This window comes from Pongo abelii, chromosome 6, assembly GCF_028885655.2.
Source record: "Pongo abelii isolate AG06213 chromosome 6, NHGRI_mPonAbe1-v2.0_pri, whole genome shotgun sequence".
NCBI classification, from domain to species: domain Eukaryota; kingdom Metazoa; phylum Chordata; class Mammalia; order Primates; family Hominidae; genus Pongo; species Pongo abelii.
The window spans coordinates 79977184-79993689 of record NC_071991.2 but is presented as its reverse complement, the minus strand read 5'-3'; the positions used below and the strand labels follow the sequence as shown (position 1 = coordinate 79993689).

At 40.3% G+C, this 16506-nt stretch overlaps 2 non-coding genes across 2 annotated transcripts; both read left to right on the top strand.

Annotated features, from left to right (window-relative positions):
• Nucleotides 1-5234: 5234 nt before the first annotated feature.
• Nucleotides 5235-5341, top strand: LOC112134554 (U6 spliceosomal RNA). The gene has a single exon (XR_002915955.2). It is a non-coding gene; the product is annotated as a U6 spliceosomal RNA (small nuclear RNA).
• A 10402-nt stretch (nt 5342-15743) lies between these two features.
• LOC112134551 (U6 spliceosomal RNA) lies at nt 15744-15850 on the top strand. The gene has a single exon (XR_002915952.1). It is a non-coding gene; the product is annotated as a U6 spliceosomal RNA (small nuclear RNA).
• The last annotated feature ends 656 nt before the right edge of the window (nt 15851-16506 follow it).

Sequence of the window (16506 nt, the reverse complement as noted above, 5' to 3'; positions counted from 1 at the left end):
TTTGCCATGTTGCCCAGGCTGGTCTCAGACTCCTGGGCTCAAGCAATCCTCCTGCCTCAGCTTCCTAAAGTGCTGGGACTACAGGCATGAGTCATTGCGCCTGGCCTATTTTGTTTATGTATTTATTTTTAAGACTCTGTTGCCCAAGTTGGAGTACAATAGCGTGATCTCAGCTCACTGCAGCCTTGATCTCTGGGGCTCAATTGATCCTCCCATTTCAGCCTCCCAAGTTGCTGGGACCACAGGCACACACCACCATGCCCAGCTAATTTTTGTATCTTTTGGTAGAGATGGGGTTTCATCAGGTTGCCCAGCCTGGTCTTGAACTACTGGACTCAAGCGATCCACCCACCTTGGCCTCTCAAAGTGCCGAAATTATAGGCATGAACCACCCACCTGACCATGTTTTTGCATTTAAAACGATGAATTATACTCTGTGTTAGTTTCCTGTGGCTGCCATAACAAATTACCACAAACATGGTAGCTTAAAACAATAGAAATTTGTTCTCTTACCATTATGAAGGCCAGATGTCCGAAGTGAGTCTTTTGGGGCTAAAATCAAGGTGTCAGCCGGACTGTTCTCTCTCAGAGGCTTTACAGGAGAATGATGTTTCTTTGTTGTGTCTAAGGGCTCATGGCACTCTTCTTCACCTTCAGAGCCAATGGGCATAGCACCATATCTCTGACTCTGCTTTTATCACATGGCCTCTTCTGTCTGTCTGTAACTTTCCTCTACCTCCTTTTTATAAGGACATGTGTGATTGCATTTAGAGCCCACCTAGATAATCCAAAGTACTCTCTCCACCTCCAGATACTTAATTTGATCACATCTGCCAAGTCTGTACTGCATAAAGTACCATTCAGAATCTCTAGGGATTAGGATCAGGACATGGACAGATTTAGGGGGGCTATCATTCAGTCTACCAAACCTACCACACTATGGATACATATTGTAAAAGTATATTTCAATTTACATTTGGAGTCATACTTAGTTGATTAAGCTCCCCTCTTCATTCTAGAATTCCTCAAAATATGAAATTTTAAAAATGTTAAACTGTCATGAACCTAGAAATAAAGGAGTCAAAGATGCTCCCTGGGTTCCGTTTCACCTGTAAATAATAGCATGATGTGAAACATCATCTAAGAAGATAAAGTATGAACTGGCTGGGCATCTTCCATTTTTTGTTATCATTACAGGCTTACATGCCCTCCTGGTATTTGTCCCTCTTCACTATTCCCAGATTACCCTCTTTCCTACCATTAACAATAGCTGGCACTGAATTTTGACTGAAAAGGCCCTGTTATGGATCAAATTGTGTCATCCAAAAGTCTTAACCCCCCAGTACCTATGTGTTAGTTTGTTCTCATGCTACTAATAATGATATACCCAAGACTGGGTAATTTATAAAGGAAAGAGGTTTAGTTGACTCTCAGTTCAGCATGGCTGGAGAGGCCTCAGGAAACTTACAATCATGACAGAAGGGGAAGCAAACATGTCCTTCACGTGGTGGCAGGAAGGAGAAGTGCTGAGCAAAGGGGAAAAGCCCCTTATAAAACCATCAGATCTCATGAGAACTCACTCATTATCATGAGAACAGCAGCATGGGGGTAACTGCCCCCATGATTCGGTTACCTCCCACTGGGTCCCTCCCACAACATGTGGGGATTATGGGAACTACAATTCAAAATGAGATTTAGGGGGGGACATAGCCAAACCATACCAGCCTCCAATTGTGATCTTATTTGGAAATTAAAGTTGTAATTAGTTGATTTCACACTAGAATAGGGTGGGTCCTTAATCCAATATAAACTGGTGTTTTTGTAAGAAGACACAGAGATACTCTGGGAGAGTCCCGTGTGTTAACAAAGGCAGAGGTTAGAGGGGTGCAGCTGCAAGCCAAGGAATGCCAGGAATCAACAACCCCCCCCCCCCAAGAAGTTAGCAGGAGGCAAGAAAGGATGCTACCCAGAGTCTCAGAGGGATCATGGCCCTGCTGACAACTCAGTTTGCGACTTCTATCCTCCAAAACTGTTAGAGAATAAATTTCTGTTGTGTGAGGGCACCCAGTTTGTGCTACTCTGTTAAAACTGCCCTGAGAAACCAGTACAGGCCCCAAAGCCACCTGTGTTTTATAGCACCATATGCCAACCTTGTCAGCTGGGAAAGCAGCCAACTCAAATCATGGGGAATGCTATATGCAAACAAGGCACACAGCTTAAGCATGAGCCCAAGCCGTGGGAGTTCAGAAGAGTGACTAACATGGCCCGCTCTGAGCTTTCACCTTTTCCAGAATACCTGTGCCTTGTAGATGCACTTTGACCATACTCTTAAGCTATCTTATTCTCTTCAACTTCATTTAAAACAAACAAAAAAACAAAGGCACCATTACTACTACCAGCGTGCTCCCCAGATTAGATTGCTAGAAAGGATATCCAGCAACAATGCTTGCCAAGCACATCATTGACTGGAAATTTTAGACAACTAACTACGGATTGCAATAATGATTCCTTGTGTGGATTGCAGTTTGCAAAGGTAATGCCAGGGCTGGTAAAGGACATGGTGTGACAGAGCTAAAGGAGCACCATGTGAGTAAAAAGCTCCCAAATTCTGACCTTACAACTGAGACTCTGCAACAGAAGGACACAGAGAGGCTGTCTGTTGCATTCATTTGGGTGTGGAATCCTGCTGAGTGTCAGATCACATATGACAAGACTTCCCTAAGAATGGAGTAAAGGTAGATCAGAAATGAATATGACCTAGCTTCCTAGTAGATCCAAAGGAGAGAGCTATGCCAAAATTTTAGAGTTAAGAGGGAGGGAAGGGGAGGTAGGAAGTGAGTCAGGATGAGGAAACATAAGACACCTTGGGAAAGTGTAACTGAAAACAAATCCCCAAAGCTTTGAGATAAAATGCTCTGAGAGCAAACACTTAAACAGCTAGTTCCTGAGAGCAGAGCAGGGCTGTGTTGCTTTCTGGAGGCTCAAGGAGAGAATCCCTTTCCCTCCCCTTTTCAGTTTCCAGAGTCTATCTACATTCCTTGGTTCTTCACCCACTTTCTCCATCTTCAAAGCTAGCAGCAGAGAGTCTAGTTCTCATATCACATCACTCTCATCTCATCTTGTGCCTCCCTCTTCCACATCTAAGGATCCACATGATTGCATTAGGCTCACCCTGATAATCCAGGATAGCCTCTCAATATTAGGGTCAGTTGATTTGTGTATTAGTTTGCTAGAACTGCCAAAATAAAATACCAGAGACCAGATGGCTTACACAACAAAAATTCACTGTCTCACATTTCTGGAGGCTAGAGTCTGAGGTGAAGTGTCAGCAGGGTTGCTTCCTCCTGAGGCCTCTCTTCTGGGCTTGCAGATGGCCATCTTCTCCCTGTGTCTTCTCTCTGTGCATATCTGTGTCCTAGTCTTTGCATATAAGGACACCAGTCATATTGGATTAGGACCCATCTTAATGACCTCATTTTAACTTAATTACCTCTGTGAAAACTCTATCTCCAAATACAGTTACCTTTCAAAGTACTGAGGGGTTAGAACTTCAACATAGGAATTTTAGGAGGACAAAATTCAACCCATAACAATTAGCAACTTTAAATATATCTGCTATCTGAATTCTCTTTTGCCATGTAGTATATTCATAGGTTCCAGGGATTGGGACATGGACATATTTGGGAAGCCATTATTTTGCCTAACACACCTTGTCCTGAAAATGTTGCCAATGTCCATAGCGAAGTATTCATTCTTTGAGTAGAATATTTGGTTTAACCACAGTCCTATATGAGACCAGTAAAGTAAAACTGACTCCTCCGGGGAATTACATCAAAAGTCTTTAAAGAGGTCAAACCCAGTTTCTTTGGCCCAGAACCAGAATCCCCCTTGGTCTTGCATCAAGCCCAAGTCTGTGTTTACGAATCTGGCTAAGGTCCTTGGGCCCAGCAATACCACTCAAGGCAGTAACAAATCAAGCTTAGGCCACCCTGGTTTCTCAGTGCACTCAGAGGCATATATCAGAACTGGCAGGTGCTTCAGCAGCCCATCATGTGACCAAGAAGAAGGAGCAGCAGCCAGAGATGTACACAGTGAGCTCTTGGACCCCGGCCATCTCACAGCAAGGGACATTTCTTTCAAGTATAGCAGTTCCTTTTGTAAGAATTCCTGAAATTTTATCACAAGTCCTACAAAATTTTAAGAAATTAAGTGTTAAGTAAAATAATCTTACCAAAACGGGTTTAAGGAAGGAGACCTGTGTTTTTATAAAAAACATTGTATTCAAATATTATTTCTATCTTTCATATTCTCCTTTACAATTAATCATGATGTTAAAAGAGAAAGGGAGAGAGAGATAGAAAGAGAGAGAGAGAGAGAGAGAGACTGGCTCTTATTGTTTCCCCATCAACCTCTGTCAGTCTGTCTAAATAACCTAAGCTAGCATGGTGAATTAGAAATCAGACAGATTTTTATCTGAGGCCCACCTCTGCTATTTATGGCTATGCAACCTTTGGTCAGTTATTAACTTCTCTGAGCCTCAGTCTTCTGATTTGTTAAACAGAGATTTTAAAAAATCCATTTTGCAAAGTTGCTGTGATATTAAATGTACATAAATCATCTGATGCATAGGAATCTATTATAAATACTACTAATAATACTAGAATGAGAAGGTCAGAACTACTGTTTCTTAAGATGCCTTCCAGCTAACCTTCTAGTATTCTGCTACACAGATGAAGATCATTTACACCTAGGCTTGCTTTCCCAGGATCTTTCTAAAGCAGAAAGGGGAGGAGGGCAGAGAAAGGGAGGGAGATGGATCCATTTTAGAAGTGGAAAAATCTACTTTTGAAGCTGGAAATTTAAACTCGGATAAAGTAGAGAACATGAAAGCACTTGAGTATTTAAGAACAAACTATTAGTGTTAGCTATAGCTTTCCAATTTGAAGATACTGGGCCAAACTATTCATGTCTGAACTTGTTTGTCAGTTGGATACAATCACAACTCCAGCCCCAGGGTTGCTAGCCTTTGCAGCACATTCGTTTATTTCCTGCTGCTACTGCCTGAGTCCATTAAGGACCCACTGCTAGAAATGGAGGTAGCACATCCAGTCTCCAATGACTCTTGCAGGTGGCAGAGCTAATTCTTTTTAGGTTGCAATGCAACAAAGAAGATCTCGAAACAGCAAAATTTAAGATTGAAATGAAACTCACCATTATATCAAAAGAGACAGAGGGTGCTCGCTTTGGCAGCACATATACTAAAATTGGAATAATACTGAGAAGATTAGCATGGCCCCTGCCCAAGGATGATAGGCAATCCACAAAGAGTTTCATATTTTTTATTAAAAATTAAACATAAAGAGACTGGCCAGGTGCGGGGGCTCACACCTGTAATCTCAGCACTTTGGGAGGCCGAGGTGAGCGAATCATCTGAGTTCAGGAGTTTGAGACCACCCTGGCCAACATGGTAAAAGCCCGTCTCCACTAAAAATACAAAAATTAGCCGGGCATGGTGATGCAGGCCTGTAGTCCCAGCTACTCAGGAGGCTGAGGCAGGAGAATCGCTTGAACCCAGGAGGCGGAGGTTGCAGTGAGCGGAGATCGCGCCACTGCACTCCAGCCTGGGCAGCAGAGTGAGACTCCATCTCAAAAAAAAGAGAGAGAGAGAGAGAGACAGAGGAAAGAAAAGTCTAGCTGAATGTCCAGCTCCCTTCTACAAGACTCCGCATAATGTGACCCCAGCTGCCTCTCAGGCCCTCCTGTCCCTTACTTCTGTTCCTCCAGTTCCTCAGCAGGCCAATCCCTTCCTGGTCCCGGGGTTCCGCACTTGCCAGCCCCTCAGCCTGGAGCCCCATCAGCCTCTCTCTACATCATCTTTCTCATCCTTCAGGTCCTCAGGAATGCCTTCTCTGACTGCCCTTTCTAAAGCAGGAACCTCCTTGTCATTATCTCTGCATCCCATTTCTGACCTTTTTAGCACTTATCACAGTGAGTAATTACTTTTGGTTGGTTGTTTACTTAGCTTTGCTGTCAGGAGACGACATTGGAAAGCCTGATTGGGGCTAGGTGGTGAAGGTGAGTGACCTGTACTCCTGGAGTAGGTCCTGTGACTTTCTATTGGTAAATGACGTGAATCATTAGCTCTGTCAACATTGTCAGAAGTGACTTGAGACTTGATGGAATGAACTGACCTGATTCTAGTTCCAATCCAGTTCTGGCAGCTGTCTAACTGTGGGCAAATCATTTCTCCTCTCCAAAGCTCAGTTTCTTCACCAATGAAATGACTGCAGTTGATTTTGAAGAGGCTCAGATAAATAACTAACATTCTATTTTCTTCTCCTGATTCACTTAGATAGCCAGCCAAATTCAGGCATGATGTAGAATAGGAAGTCATTCACTTTGGGGGCGAGGTGGTATGTATTAAGGACAGCAATGGCCCTGCCCTGAAGTTGCAAAGTGTCTTTTCATAAGGGGGCAGACCTCTGCTCAGTCCTGTTTACCCTGGTTGGACTCATAAGCCAGATAGGTAGGTGACTGCCCGCTGCATGTGGTAGAACAACAAAAGTTACCAATGTCCCTCATTCTGGGTGTCACAATCTGTGGCAGGCAATTTCCCCCAAAGCCCTTGGTTAAAGGTAAACAGTTCTCCTGGTGGAGCCAGCTCAAAAAGCCACCACTAGGCATTCACATTTTTAGAAGTCCAAGGCTATGGGGACATGGAACAGAAGTAGTGAAGAGAAAATATTTCTCCAGACAGTTCTGTCCAATACTATAATTACTCTCTACATGTGGCCACTGAGCATTTGAAATGTGGCCACTGTGATTTGAGGTGTGCTGAAAACATAAAACAAATATTGAATTTTAAAGATTAATATAAAAAAAGAATGTAAAATAACTCATTAAATACATTTATATTGACTGCATTTTGAAACAGCAATATTTTAGACATGTTGGGTTAAATAAAATATATCTTAAAATTAATTGCATCACTTTTAATATTTTTAATGTGGCTACTAGAAAAATCTTAAATTACTTATCGGCTTACAATATTTTGCTGTTGGATGGTGCTGATCTAGAGCTAGAGGGGTGTGTGTGTATGTGTGTGTGTGTGTGTATGTGTGTGTAGAGAGAGAGAGAGGGTGGAGGAGTTCATATAGGAGGAGCTTGATGGAGATGGGAGTGAGTCAAGAAAGCATTTTTCCTAATTTATCTCTAGTTTGGATTCAATTGCACCATTAGGCAGCAGGCTAAGAAACATTCCATAATGCCAGGGCACTAACTGGAATTACCAGAGGTAAAAATTGTAGGGATTTTCAGGTTATGTGACTTAACACGAGGCTCAGGTATGATGAATTGGGTTGGAGGGGCAGGATGGAGTAGGAGGCTGAGGGAGCAGATCAGATTCTATAACCCCACCCCACTCTTCAAAACTGCATTGCACAGTGTAGTTTCTCACTGGTGGAGAACAGAGTTACAAATGGGAAAGGAAAAGGCTGAAATGAGACCCATCGTGGATTAAACAAAGATTGAGCCTCTCCACTTTAGTGTAAGTTACTTATTTAAGTATAGAATTTTGGTTTTATTGCAAAAGGGATAATTTAAAAAATTTCTGATAAAAAGACTTTTGGCAACACAGAAAGAAGACAGCAAAGAAGAAAAATAAAATTATCTGAACTCCCAGAACTCAGTTATACCTAATTTAATGTTTTAAAGTAATTTTTCTAGTTATTTTCTTTATTGACATGAATGTGTATTATAGTGATATGTTCTATTACTGAAATATCCAATTCTTAGTTCTTACAGTTTCACTTAACAATGTGTCATAAGTATTTTATTATATCATTATTCTTGAACAAGATAATTATGAATGGCTAGCTAATATTATATCATAAGAATTTTCCAACACTTCAACCATTCTCTAATGAATGGGTGATTAAGACACTTATCATTTTTTATCTATCATAAGTAAAATGTGATGAATACATTTGTACACCAAATGTGTTCTGAGTTTTTAAGGAAAGTGGAAGAAGTTTATAAAAGCCATTACGGAGAATGCAAAGGAACTCAATGTGAGTTAGTTCTCAGATGGCTTATTTTTTTTAATGGAGGCAGAGAGTTTAAGCAACTGATTTTTAAGCTATCTTTCTACTATGAAATTTTATGTTGACTCATTAGGAAAATATTATTCCATTTTTTTCATTCTTTATATTTTTGCCATTTAAGTATAGGCAAGAATTTTCTAATTTTCCATACTGTAGATAATTTAGAACATGTTATGACTACTTAATATCACTTTCAGAAATATATTCCCTTTGTACTGACTATAGGTCTATTTTCTATCTTAAATTTCATTTTAGAAGGAATGAACCACAAAGGCAAATTTTTAAGCGAAAGAACATTAAATGTTAAAATAACTCAAAACAAATACTAGACAAACTGAAATCTGGTGTTAAGAATTGTAAGAGGTCTGAGATTTTAACCTACCTACCTAGCTGCGAACTCACAATTTTCATGGATGCTCACAGGGACATGAGACGTGAGATGCCTGGGTCAGAGACAAAGCACAGTTTATTACTCACAGCAATATCAACAACCAGAATATCACCTTGGGTTCTTCAAGCCCCAATTCCCACAGGATGACAGAAAGAGGAACAGGTGATACCTGTACATGCAAGAGGTCACAACACAGGAGAGGAACTCTGAATATAGGGAACCTGAATTTTTTATAGTGGACATTAAGAATGCTGTCCTATTCAGGAGTGTCCAAGGCTATTTGTTATGTAAACATCCTGATAAGATAATTTGGAGTAAAGGCCATCCGAGCTTCTATACATATGATGCAAAAAAATTGCAAGATATCTGTGGATAATTATCTTTAATATAAGAATAAGTGCTGTATTAGGAACTGATTAGAGTATATCACATATTTTGTCTATTTGGTGGATGCTCTTTTCTTCATGACCGGCCTGAGACCTGTTCTTGCCTGGCATATCTACTTTCTTTTCCCATTCCTTAATCATAGTGGTAAATGTCTACATATATAGTCTGCAAAGCAGCCTATACAGCAGTTTATCAGTAGAGCTGTCTGCTTTTATCTGGAAAAGATAGCCGTCATGTCCATTTCCATAAGCGCAGATCAGGGAGAACCATCCCTACTCTTCTAGCAAGATTGTAAATGTACATGAAACAGAGTAAGGCGCCCACTCTCTCCCTCTTGGGAATGAAATGAAAGAATACCCCAGAACCCCCATATGTTCCCTACCATAAGCTACAGCCACTGCATATGGCTGAAATACCACTGATTGCCAAAAACAATATAAAAAGAGGTTTCACCCAAAAGGAAATTTTGTTCCCTAAGGGAAAAGTCTTCATAACATTGGCATGAATAAGTTATGAAAAGCCTTCACAACTGAAAGAGACATAATCATCATTCATGTATAACAGATTTGTTTATTCATTTCAGTTGATTAATTATCAGTATCTGCTGATGGTGGTGGTAACAAGGCTGCTCTGATGAGAGAATTATCAAAGTACATGCTTAGAATATTTATCACTGAGCACATATTGTATAAACTTAGCATATTTATTATGTTCTTTCTATATCGGACCTTTCTTCCCCAAGAGAGATTAAACAGTACTGCCCATGCTTGTAGGCAATTTTCCTTCCAAACATGATACTTAACTCTTTATAGAGAAATTGACCATTTTTATAATGCCGTGCTAGTGCAAGCATGATCACCTCTCCTAAGAAATTCTGACACAGAGTTTCTGAACTGTTCTCCTCACCTCCAGCCTTACTTACCTGCACATCATATATATAATTTTTATGTATAATACCAATAGCCCTTAATGTAAATAAGGGTGACTTTGTTGGTGGTTCTTATGTCTTTCCCAGCTTTAGGCAGAACTACTCTAAAATAGAACACAAATTGTATCTCTGGCCACATCAACTTTGATGTTTGGTCAAACAATCCCCAATAGTACAACTACTGCTTAAAGGAAAAGTGACAATTTGTGTAAATTAATATTAACCTTTTAAGTAAAAATTAAAAGTGACAAGTTAACTAATTTAAATTAAAATATTAAAATCAATATTATCCAACATGATCTATATGTAGCAATCTTCAAAGAAACTTTTTGTTTATTGACTATCATAGTAAGAACTACCATTTATTGATTCCCTACTATATGTCAGACACTAAACTGGATGCTTTAAATATGCTTTCTTTTTTAAAACATTTTTTTATTTTTTGAGACACAGTTTCACTTTGTCACCCAGGCTGGAGTGCAGTGACACAATCCCGCCTCACTGCAACCTCTGCCTCCCAGGTTCAAGCATTTTCATGCCTCAGCCTCCCGAGTAGCTGGGAGCCACCATGCCCAGATAATTTTTTTATTTTTACTAGAGACAGGGTTTTGCCATGTTGGCCAGGCTGGTCTCGAACTCCTGACCTCAAGTGATCTGCCAGACTTGGTCTTCCAAAGTGCTGGAATTACAGCTGTAAATCACCATGCCCGGCCTAGATATGCTTCCTCATTTAATCTCTACAACATCCTTGAGGCTGATATTGTTATTACCTCCTCATTATAGCTTAAGAAAGTAAGGCATAAAGAGAATAGTTCACTTCCCTAATATCACTTAGCTTATATGTGGCCAAGTTGGCATTCAGATTGCTCTCTTTCTGCTCTCTGAGTTGAAGCTCTCAGCTATTATGCTGGGATTCTCTCTTTAGTTTTTTGCTAAGACCACTATAATAGCAGTCAGAAGACCTGGGTTATTATCCCAGCTCCAATAATATTATCTCCATGACATCTTTAATCTTAGGTCCCAGTTTCCTCATACTCTCATCTCACCTAACCGCATGGCATTCATGTCTGACTCAAGTCTTTGCCGCTTACCTTATCTCTCTTCCTGGACTTCAGACCCATAATATTTAAGTATTTGCTTTATGGACATTTACACTTCAATGTGTCCAAATTAGACATCATCCCAACCAGCTCCTCACATATTGATCTCTTTCTCAATGAATGGTGCCACTAGCCACCTTGTTGCCCAAGGAGCGTAGACTCCACCATCTATCTCTTCTCTCCACCTCCACCACTGTGCTAGTGCAAGTATGATCACCTCTCCTAAGAAATTCTGACATGGAGTCTCTGAACTGTTCTCCTCACCTCCAGCCTTACTTTCCTGCACACCATTCTCCATCCTTCACCCAAAGTGAACCCTTAAAACCAAACCTCATCAGGCCACTCTTCTGCTCAGAATCTTTCAATAATTCCCCATTGTCCTTAGATATATTTCCAAGATCTTAACACTGCTTCCTGGCTCCTGTCTACTACTTCATCTTCATCTTTTGCCACTTTCCTCCCTGGAACCTCTGCTTTAGACATTCTGAACTCTTTGTGTTTCTTAAACAAACTCTTTCTCAATATCTTGCCTTGGTTTTTCTCAAATGTTTATCATTCCAACCTGGAGAACATCTTCTTCTCTAATGTCTAATATCTACTCAATCTTTGAGTCGGAAGCCTTGTCTGGGCATCCCCACACTGTGTTGGCTGCCCTTGCCATGTGCTGTCATCATACCTCTGTGCTCCTTCCATTGCCTCATCACAGCATTTTTCATTCCTTACTCTTACTGCTTGTCATTAGACACAGGTAGACTGTGAAGACTAAAGTCAGGAACCTTGGCCTTGATTGCTATTGGTCAGGAGCTCTTAGACATTTTATAGATTTCATTTATTTATATTTATTTATTTATTTATTGGGACGGAGTTTTGCTCTGTTGCCAGGCTGGAGTGCAGTGGCGTGATCTCGGCTCACTGCAACCTCTGCCTCCCGGGTTCAAGTGATTCCCCTGCCTCAGCCTCCTGAGTAGCTGGGACTACAAGCGTGTGCCACTACGCCCGGCTAATTTTTTGCATTTTAGTAAAGACGGGGGTTTCACCATGTTGGTCGGGATGGTCTCGATCTCCTGACCTCGTGATCCACCTGCCTTGGCCTCCCAAAGTGCTGGGATTACAGGTGTGAGCCGCCGCACCCAGCTAGATTTTATTTATTAAATGGAAATTATAATAACTGCCTAGCCTACATCTCAGAGGTTTTAGAGATATTTAAGAAAACATTTTTAAATCTATAAAACAATAAACAAATATTAGTTACTTTATTATAAACTTAGCTCTACTCCTAAATTTAAGGCAGGAGAAATAAAACTGAATTTGAGTGACTAGGATCTAGTTGCATTCGAATCACTTTGGAGTGTTTTTCTGATTCTGTTAGGCCTGGGATAGGGCCAGGAAAATTGTGTTATTGCAGAATTCTTCAGATGACTTGGAAGCACAGACAAGTTTGGAGAGTGGTGCCTTAGAACATTTTTCCTGATCTGAAAGGTTATGGTCCTCATGAATCAGTGTGGAGAAAAATATGGGAATTTCCTTGGTCATATTAACCCTACAGAGATAGATCCAGCATATGCTTCTAGAAGAGAGTCTATTGAAGCCCAATAATATAATGAGAATTGACCAATCCAGCAAGTAGGTCATATTTAACTTGTAAAAGTCAGAAACTAGTTACTAGGAAGCAAAGCTTTCGCAGAAAAGCAGAAAACTAACTCATGAAAAAGAACGAATCTCCTATAGCCTTAAGAATAGAAAGACCCTAACACAAGGGTCAAGGAGTGAAGGGGACTGGATTATGTCCCGAAGGAAAAGGTGAATGGTGCAGAGGGTAAGGTAAAGAGACTGTGTAAAGTAACACTTCCTAAACTGGGTCCTATAGGACATTGTTTAAACGAATGTTAAAACGAGTGCCTTGAGAAAGAGTTACAACGTAAAATAAGTATACATACTACATTCCTTTTGAGCATTAATATATTATCGACTGAGATTTTTGCAATAGAGTTAAATCCTTTTAACATTTTTAAAATTCACCTTTCCTAATCTTATTTGTGAATGAATGAATTGTCTTACAACTGTTTTGAGAACAGAGCATTTTAAACTAAACATGAAGGGACTTACTTGTAGTAAAGAAGGAAATTGGGAATCTGCCCTGTAAAAGCTTCCTTGAATCATCATCATCATCATTACAAAATATGATCTGCAAAGACTGTAGACCTTGTAAGCAAAGTCTCTTGCTTATCTAATTTTGCATTTTAACACCCAATGTAGAGCTGGACACAAAATACATGTGGAACTGAATCGCCTTCTGTCACATTTGAATGAATAATATGACGGTGAAGTCTTTGAAGAAGAATTTAATTCTTTAGGCATATTCTCTTCTTCATCAAATATTTCCTGAAGAAGTTATGTATGCCATTTATATAATTGTCACTGGTTAGGGTTGAACTGTTAAAGTGTATAGCAAATTGTTACGTGAACCTGCTATATAAAAATAAATAAAGTGGCCAGGTGCAGTGGTTCACACCTGTAATCCTAGCACTTTGGGGTGCCAAGAAGAGTGGATCACCTGAGGTCAGGAGTTCGAGACCAGACTCACCAACATGGCGAAACCCTGTCTCTACTAAAAATACAAAAATTAGCCAGCTGTGGTGGTGGATGCCTGTAATCCAAGCTACTCGGGAGGCTGAGGCAGGAGAATCACTTGAACCTGGGAGATGGAGGTTGTAGTGAGCCAAGATCGCACCACTGCACTACAGCCTGGGCGACAGAGTGAGACTTCATCTCAAAAAATGTAAATAAATAAATTAATTAATATTAATAGTGTATAGCAAAGAGATCTCATAGCCTTGGAGATTTACTACACCCAATTATTTATTTTCTTCCTATGAAAGTGTATGCTTACTTTCAAATATTAACCACCTGATATGCTATGAAAAAGCTGTAGGGGTGTCAGTCACAATTCAGATTATAAATTAAAGAAAATGATATTTTAAAGTGCTTTGAAATATCCCTGACACATTTTATTCTCAGTTGCCATTAATTCTTCTACTTCCTTCCATTAGCATCACCACTTCCCTGTTCCAAACTACTATCATCTCTCACCTGCACTATTGCATTAGGCTAGGGGTCCTTAACTCCTGGGCCTTGGGTTGGTACTGGTCCGTGGCCTGTTGGAAACCAGGCCACACAGCAGGAGGTGAGCAGCTGGTGAGCATTACTGCCTGAGCTCTGCCTCCTGTCAGATCAGCAGTGGCATTAAATTCTCACAGAGTGGAAACCCTATTGTGAACCTCACACATGAGGGATCTAGGTTAAGTGCTCCTTATGAGAATCTAATGCCTGATTATCTGAGGCGGAACAGTTTTATCCCAAAACCATCTCCCCTGGCCCGCCCACCCCTGGCCCCAGTCTGTGGAAAGATTGTCTTCCATGAAACCAGTCCCTGGTGCCAAAACGGTTGGGGACCCCTGCCTTAGACTCAAACCTGACCTCCATGCTAACTGTTTTCCATGCTTCCATTCTTAACTCAGTCTTATTCCATTCTCCAAGCAGCTGCCAGTGTTACCTTTCAAAACATAAATTGGATCATGTCACTACACTGCTTAAAGCCCTCCAATGAGTTCCCTTTGGGCACTTCTCAATATAGCACATAGTGCCCTAATTCTCCATTCTCATCTCCTGGCTGTCTCTTTTTTCTCCCTGTGATCCATCACAAGAACATTCTTTCTGTTTCCTGAAAATGCCAATCTATTTCCCACCATCAGGCCTTTTTGTAAGTGTGTCCTCTAACAGAAATGGACGCTTTTAGGTCTGGGACCTGCTGCTGCTTTCACATCATTCTGGTCTTGATATTTCCGATTTCCTCCTCACAACTAGCATCTTTCCCTCTTTCACTCCCACTTCCTGTCACTCTGTTTTATTTTTTTCATGGGACATTTCACTATCAGAAATTATCTTGCTCATTTAAAGCTTTCCTTGTTTATGGCCAAGTGTGGTGGCTCACACCACATTTGGCAGTAATACCAGCACTTTGGGAGGATCCTTTGAACCCAAGAGTTTGAGACCAGCCTGGGCTACATAAAGACCCCATCTCTATTAAAAATAAAATATAAGTGAATAAATAAATAAATATTTCTTTGTTTATTATATCTCTTCCACTAAGCTGGGGAAGAGCATTTTCTTTCTGTTTACTAACAACTGGAACAGTGCCTGACACATAGCAAGCCTTTAATAATTATTTATTGAAGCAATAAATGAAAAAATTAATTGTGATCTAGAATGTTAAAGCAGCCGGGCACGGTAGCTCATGCCTGTAATCCCACACTTTGGGAGGCCGAGGCGCGTGAATCACTTGAGCTCAGGAGTTTGAGAACAGCCTAGGCAACATGGTGAAACCCTGTCTCTACTAAAAATAGAAAAATTAGCTGGGTGTGGCGGCGTGCACCTGTGGTCCCAGCTACTTAGGGGGCTGAGGTGGGAGGATCACTTGAGCCCGGAAGGTGGAGTTTGCAGTGAGCCAAGATCGCACCATTGCACTCCAGCCTGGGCAACAGAGGGAGATTCTTTCTCAAAAAGAAAAGAAAGAAAGAAAAAAAAGAATGTTAAAGTAGCTCATTTCTTCCTCCCACTAGGAAAACAAATGGCCAGAATTGGCATTCTAATTTCTTAAGACCCCAGAGAAGGTTAAAACAGGACTATCAGCTGTCAAAAGGTTTAATTCTAACATTTGTTGTTATATCTTCCTATTGCCCAGTTATGCTTTTTTGTCCTTTTAAAAAAATGTGGTAAAATATACATAGCATGAAAGTTTCCATTTTAGCCATTTCAGTGACATTAAATACATTCATGTGTTCGCTTTGACGGCACATATACTAAAATTGGAACGATACAGAGAAGATTAGCATGGCCCCTGTGCAAGGATGACATGTAAATTCATGAAGTGTTCCATATTCTTAATGAAAAAAAATACATTCACAGTATTATGTAGCTATCACCACTATCCATTTCTAGAATTTTTTAATCAGCCCAAACAGAAACTCTGTATCCATTAAACAATAACTACCTATTCCTCCCACTCTCCAGCCTCTGCTAACTACCATTGTTCACTTCTTTGAATTTGCCTATTCTGGGTCCTTATGTAAGTGAAATTATATAATATTTTTCCTTTTAAGTCTGGTTTATTTCCCTCAGCATAATATTTTCGAGGTTTATTCATGTTGTAGATGTATCTGAATTTCCTTCATTTTTAAGGATGAATAATATTTCCCCAGCACTTTGGGAGGCTGAAGCAAGAGGATTGCTTGAGCCCAGGAGTTCAAGGCCAGCTTTGGGCAACATACTGAGACCCCGGCTCTTTAAAAAAACAAAAAGAATGAATAATATCTCATAGTATGGGTATACCATATTTTGGTTATCAATTCACCTGGTGATGAACACTAGGATTATTTCTACCTTTTGGTTTTTGTGAATAATGCCACTAGGAACATTGGTGTACAAGTATCTGAGTCTCTGCTCTCAATTCTTCTGGGTATATTTATATATACACCTAGGAGTGGTATTTCAGGATCATGTGGTAATTCTGTGTTCAAGTTTTTGAGGAACCGATTCATC